Source organism: Catharus ustulatus, chromosome 7, assembly GCF_009819885.2.
Source record: "Catharus ustulatus isolate bCatUst1 chromosome 7, bCatUst1.pri.v2, whole genome shotgun sequence".
NCBI lineage: Eukaryota > Metazoa > Chordata > Aves > Passeriformes > Turdidae > Catharus > Catharus ustulatus.
Window position 1 is genome coordinate 16,604,256 of NC_046227.1, and position 7,655 is coordinate 16,611,910.

The following is a 7,655-nucleotide window of genomic DNA, read 5'->3' on the forward strand; positions in this document are numbered from 1 at the left end:
AAAGAAGTTGCACATAAAGTTGTCTCCTTCCTTATAGAAATATGAGTCTACAAGCAGCGTGAGTGACACCTTAGCAGTAGCAGTTAGAGCACATGTACAAAGCAGGGAGGCTAAAAACACTTCCAGAAAGACCATGGTTTTCCCAGAGGACATTTTTTGTTGCACTAATGGCTGGCACTTAAAATTAAGGACAGTTTAAGAAATATGGATAAAAACCTGAATTAGTTATTTAATCAGAAATATTTGTTTTGTACAGATTGCAAACATACCTGTGATTTATCCTAGGTAGCTCACACTGGAACTAATAGCTAAGCTTTGATCTGGTATTTTTTGATGGAATAAGAAAAAAAATAAATTTTCAGCTTAGTTTGAGTGTGGGTATTTCAAAAAGTGTGAGTATTTGCAAATTCAGAAAAAAAAGACCTTTTCATTAATCCATCCTTTTAGAAACAGTCACACTAACCCACAACCACATACAAATACAAAAATCCTAATGGGACTATTTTCTTACTAAGCCTGTAATAGTTTACATTCACCTAATGGCCTGGGGTTATAAGCAAACTACTCAATTAGAGAATTTAGGCTTGTTGCCCACATATTTTAGAGCAAATTATCCCTTCTCAAATGCAGAACCCCCTATATAAAACGCCTAAACAGTATTTCCTGTTAAAAAAGCAAAAATACTATTCCCTAAATTCCTACCTCAAGTCTACTAAGTATTTCTCTTTATGCTAGTGTAGCCATTTTATGGAGAAATATTTGTTTTTGCCTCACATACCTCAATCTAGACCCCTTTGATGGAATGTTTTTAAGCTATCAAGCAGCTAAAAAATGCAAATGCAACTTGATTTTTTTTCCCTCAGATTAAAATTTTAAAGAGCAGTTTCCCACTCTCCTTATTGGTGACCCTGGAACACAGAGGTCTTCTGAATGCCTGGCATTTTAAAGCTTCCAGGATAAGATCTCCCTCTTCTAAGGGCATTCTGAATGTGAATTATCTTTTAGCAATTACTATGTATTCTACTTGTTTTTTTAATTTAAAAGAGAGGTTGATGCTTTTAACCTATAAACACCCACTAAAATTTCCTCACCCTATTATGCTGAACTGCTGCTCCTAATTGTATGCAGGTGGGTGGATCACTGAATTCTCATGTCAAAGATTTAGAAAGCACAATTAATTGGATATCAACTCCTCATAACATACCCATTTCTGACATGCAGATAAGTGGTTTTCCCCATCTGCTGGGAATTAAAGCCTCCCTTGTGGTGTTTGACCACAGCAGGGCAAGACCAGCTCAGGGCCAAAGTGGGTGACCAGTGTCATGAGTCTGGTTTTGGCACCAGTGGGGTTTTGAGGCTGTGGATGAAGGGGCTCCAACCTCTGTTAATTCTGTTCTTCTGTGTGTTCTTGCAGTTAACCAAAATTACTTTCTAAGAGATGTAATATGAGCTAAGGAAATGTTGGTTGGTGGATGTGTAAGTAGATGAGACACAGACCTTTCTGGAAATGAAAATATTTTATATATGTGCCATGAGTGCTGTCACAATTATGAGCACCAGGGAAGTGCCCTTTCTCTTGTTTGAGATCTGGGGTGAGAGTGGCAGTCCTTACTCTAGGATCTCTCTGAAACTTAGAAAGGTTTGTGATTCTTATTGAGAGAGAAGCCTTGTGCTCCACCACAGAGGCTGTTGATAGCCTTGCACAAAATTGTGCTGAAGTCAAAAAGGAGTCTTCAGCTCATCTGGAGACAAAACTTAGTTCAAAATGTAAAAATGTATGCAGTGTGATGTAAGTTAATAATTACAATAGCAAGGAGATAGTGAGGAAAAGTTCTGAATGTCAAAAGATGATTTTAGAGCAGAGGAATCTTCAGTTATTGACATGCTTAACATTTTCAGTTCTAAGAGCCTCCATTCAATGCTTCGTCTACTCCTAAAAGTCAGAATTTCTGGAATTTCTTCACTACGACACCCAACACAAACTGTTGCTTTGGAAGGCTCAGGTGCTACAAAATTAGATGGTTGGGACAATCTCCTAGACCAACGCACAGTTCAGATAGTGCAGCAGCAAAGAGTAAAGCATATGCCATCCTTCAACTCTGCTAGTCTTCAAACACTGTGAGGGACAAGAGTTGAAAGAATCGATTAAAATTGCCAAATAATTAAGCAGATGTGTGTTATGGAATTAGCAGGTTTCAGTCCTGCATTAGAGGTGATTCCTACCACTGTGTAGAACCCTAGTAAGTTCTGGGGAAGTAAGCAGATAAAATATCCCACTATGGCTGATGAAAGATCAAGGTAAAATTTCATGAAACACACAAAAAAAAGGAGCAAACATGATTCCTAAATTGAGGAAAGCACATGTTAAAGAAAAAAGGATGAGGCCAGTGTAATAAAAGCACTTGGGTACAGTGTGAAAAGTGAAGAATTATCATAGGTATATAATAAATTATTAGGTAGTATCAATATTATAAATACACACGAATTAATTAATGCATGTAATTTTTCTTCTAAATAAGTGTCTTCAAGAGAGTTTTAAAATCAGTAAGCTGCAGGTGGCTATTCCATGAGCAGGCTGCTCCTTTTCTTAGGGAAATCAACAACAGCTATACCAACATGGATTTACATACTCAAGAAAAACACCAGAAAAACAATAGGCAAATATGCTTCATTTTCTCTAATGGGCTAATTAAGCAGGATTTATTCTATTAAGATAGAATTTCCTTACTAAGAACATGGTAAATTATTTACAAAGCTAAGATATTATCAAAGGAATATGCAAGTATTTCAGGATTCAGGATCAGACCAGAAATTCTGGAGCAAACTGGGTAAGACCAAAAGGCCCAATCTATCCATGTGATAGAATTTGATTAAGTTTTATTGGCTTTTTACTGCAATTTCCAATTTGATAGGCCCTACTAAAGCTAAAATTGAACTTCATACACAAAGCTTATGTGGTTATGTTTGTTATTAGCATTGTCTTCCCTGGAGATATTTGGATTTTGTTTAACTGAAAAATAAACAAGTTAAATGCTGAATTGCCTGGCTAAGACAGTTATATGATGTGGTCTTTTCCTTTCATTATAAAGATTGTGAGTTTTGGGATTCATGTTTAGGAGTTTGTGGTTACTTTACTTTAAATCTAATACCATGGACATATAACGTTTTTGTTCAATGTTCTGCTTTTTTCATATAAAGCTCTGTGTCCTGGCCAATTTATGGCCAGACTTATCCAATAAACAACTTTGTAGGAATGCATTTATAGATTGTTAGAAATATGTGTGGTGCCTGTACTTTTCTCAGCAATAATGTAATGATTTATTTTGGCTGTTAATTTTAAGCTATATTATAACAAAAAGGGAAAAGAATTTACATACCTCAGAAGTTATTTTCCTAAAAATTGGGAAAAATAGGAAGATTCATAGGCTGAGTTTAAAAAACACTTAGCAAATATGAATGGATTCCTCTGCTCTTTATATTTAAACCCTCTTGATTTTCAAAGATTTGTCAATATAGACAATTAGCACTTGCTGAAAATCAGATCCCTTGCAGTATCCCATCTGAAGCCTTTCTGAGAGATTTCTTGGTAAATCAAAGAGCAAACAAACAATTCAAATAGGAAAGCCCATTATTTGTCAATGCATATATCAGAGAGGTGTAATTTGCTACATTATAAAGTAAGAGAGGGATAATTGTGCTGTGGAAGCTCCCAGGAATCCTAGGATCTAATTTGCTACCCATAGGTCATTCAAGCATAAAACAGAGACAGCACCAAACTGCATATAGTTTATATATAGGGAAAGAAACAAAAAGCATCCATCAAGAAGACATCAATAAGACAATTCTACTTAATTATCGATGTGACAAATACAGTTATTTTTCATAGGTCTTCTCAGTGTGTTCTGGTGTTAGAACTCCTGTGAAAATGGAGTTCATGATGTTTTGAAGAACAGGTTGCTAAGACTGGCAGCTATCAATGATGGTAACTAAGTTTTCATTGTATTTTAGGTTAATAGGATTGAGATTAACACCTATCTGTCTTAAAGTGAAGATATTGAAAGGAATGTATAAAACTACTATTCTTCATAAAGAATTTAGGTCATTGACAAACCTAAAATGTATTACAGCATTTTTTCTGATTTTCTGGCATAAAAGAATGGATTCAGTATTGATAAATTTATATCACTTAATAAAATAACCCAGATCAAACAAAACAAAATATTTTGCCCTAAATCAAAAGTCCTAGACTTCACTGCATGCTAATTGTATTTTCTAGTAACTCCCTTTATTCTCAATAGGACTGAAATTAATGTGCTGCTTCTACTGGAAAACCAGCCTTTTCTAATGCATTTTATTCTGGTTTACTTTGCCTAAACCCCTAAAGCTTTATTCCAAATTCTTCTCTTTCCCCACATCTCATCTGCATTATTACCTTTGACTCATTACACCTTTATCATTGGCCTTGCTTTTCCCTGGTTGATTATGGGTCAGTTGACAACTAGAACGTGGAGAGTACCCCGAAAATGTGCAATGAAACCCCAACACACTCTGCTTCAAAATGCCAGTTCCCAAGTCTGTTTTTAAAATTCAAGACACATTAATTTTATCTAAGCTCCTCTGTGTAGCCAAAGGAGGTTTGAAATGATTTTGAATACTATAATTTGAAGTTATTGGAGTGATTACAGTAGAAGTTCTGCTTTTTGTCCAACTTCTAAATGCATTTAATGAATAAATTTATTTTGAGAAAGGGAATATTTTGGACATCCTTCTAATATAATTAGTCCAAGCTCTGTTTCAGACATTTATTAGTATCACATACCATGTGAAAATCATTTTGCTTGGGAGTTTTGCACATGATGGTACTGTAATTTCAGATCTTAAATTATCTAAACTTGAAGCAGTAATAGTTGTAGTAAAGGATACTCAGTAGCTAGAATATATTCTAAAATTATGAACACTTTTCAAAGAATTTCACATTCTTTGAAAAGTTATGTGAAAATCACACATGAAAAGACTAGCAGAGTTTATACCATTAAACATGAACACAAAGCAAGTGTTCATTGTCCTTCAGCTTGCAAGATACATATATTTGCTTTCAAGGGAAGCACTAATATTTGTCATCTTTAACTGAATAAAATCACAGATACTTTTACATATGGATTTTATTATAAGAATTGTTTTATAAGCTTGCTATTTAACATGATTATATGAATTACGAACTGTGATTTTATTTCTTTTATAATCTCTGTACAGCTTGCCATTACTTTTACATGTCTGTGTCTGGCATTATGCACCTTTGAAATTGTGCCAAAAATATTTATTGTCCTATTTCTGGCATTCTGGGACTCTTGGTTCCGTTTGGTTTCCAACCAGAGCAAGGCTTATTAGCAGATCCAGTTCTTCATACTTTACTGAAAACAATTTTATATGCAAATTTAATACTTCATTAAAGTAAGCTCTTGTAACAATCAGGAGTATGTATGAAATGCATTCAATGTAGGTAATGTTCTATCTACCATTTGAGCAGTTATCAAAAGCAAAATATATGTACTAATTAGAACTTTCCTTCTCATTGCCTGTCTCCTCCAGCTTGACTAATAAGAAAGCATTAAAATGCAGTCAGGTTGAGCAGAAATGGGAGATTCTTCCTGCATGTGCCTGTGCTCTGCACACACAGGCAGTGCCCTGGAAGGAAGGCTTGCTGTGGTAACATTCTAATTCACTCATTGAATCACATTTACTTGGTTCCAAATTCCATTATTCTTAATCAAGTAAAAATTCTTTTAAGGTCAACAGAAGTTTCACTCAAATTACTTCATAATTTGGCCTTCATTTTGTTGGGGTGGTTTCAACTTTGCCCAGTAGGCATAAGCATTTTAAAAAGGCTTTTGTAAAGTATTCTTATTTTATTTAGCTTCAAGGAAATAGATGTCAATAAAATTTAAGGATGTACTTACATGTTTATTAAATAGGAGGAATCTTGTTCAATCAGAACTCTAATTTGTTTAAAGAGCAAACTTCTCCAGGAAGCAAAACATAACTGACTTAGGTATTAGTACAGCTCAAACACTTTTAGTGAGAATCATGCTTTCATCTGGAAGCTAGGTAAAACTGATTTAGTTTTTTTTTTTTTTTTACAGAGCATTAAATTATTGTTTATATAGTAATTTTATAACTATAGACATAAATTACTCATTCTTGCCATTAAAGGGTCAGAAGCTTGAAGTCATGCCCATCATGGAGAGGTACTTACACTCATAAAATAACTGCTTCTAAAATTTCATACATCATCTGAAGCATGACTTAAACAGAGGCAAAATCATCCTTCTGCTGCTTGTGTGACAATTTCACACTAGGTTTCTTCTGTTTGTACATGAGATCTTAATGGCAGAATACATTAACTTCAGTATTTTATAAGAAATTACTTGCCTAATTCATTGTGCCACAAAAATAATCCCAAGTTTAACCATGTTCCTAAACATATTGTCAGAGATGTATAGTACTCTGAATTAAGTAGAGCCTCTCATTTCTACTTTGACTGCCTTCCAAGTATATAAAAGAGCATCAGCCAAGAGGTTTAAGACATTAATTAACCAATTAATTAATTAAATCCTTTAAAATGTTTTGTGACAGAACAATAATCAGAAAAATAACTATAGAAATAATAATAGTAACAATTGTAATAATAACTAACCACATAGTTACTGTTATGCAACAATACCAAAAGCAAGAGCAACAGTAAGAGTTGCCATGGCAATAACAAAAGTAAGTAGTAGTAATAATAGAAATATTATTAACCAAAAGCAAAGGTCTTAATCACAACAAGAATACTTTATGGAGTGGAAAAGTTGATCTTGGCTTTTTCTGATGACTGTATGCAACTGCTAAGAGATTTTTATATGAACCTTTCACTTGACATTACACCTTTTGACCTGATGGATTATATATTTCTTTTTGAGGTAATAATTTTCTGGCAAGAGTCATATGCAAAGGACTTAATGAAAGTGATGGAGCATCCAAAAGCCCAATGTGATGAAATACCAAAAGGCTCAGGGAACTGGAGGCAACTGTAAGGATACAGACATCTGAATACTCCAAATACTATAGTTGGATCAGAACATCAAAAGAAGCACATACTATTACAAATGACAAATTAAATCAAAACTAGGATATCTTTCCCTGCCCTCATGTTGTAGAACACATTTTTAAAGCACATCTTGTCAAAATATGGCACTGAAGTAACTCCAGCTTAGGACCTCCACCTTTTTTGTATGTTCTGAAACTATTTGAATGTCAAAAATTAAACCAAATGTGTTAATTTTAAACTTTCTTGCAGATACCAATTTATATCTGCCTTCAGGTCTTAATTCCTTCCAGCTCAGAAATTCCCTCTACTAGGGCTCTATCTGTCTCTTGTAATACAATTTTCTCTTGCTCTTTTCACAGTCCCAGTCCTAACTGGAACTTGCAACAAAACAAAACAAAGCAAGAAAATAGTTTGAAGTCATCATAATCAGTCACATCAGTTAAGAGCTAAGTAGAGGCTTTTGTTTACTACACATATGCCCACTCAAAAGTTATGAATTGAATATGTATTTCCTTGCATTGGTAAAAAATAATTACTTCCTCTATTGCATTTCCAAATATATTATAAA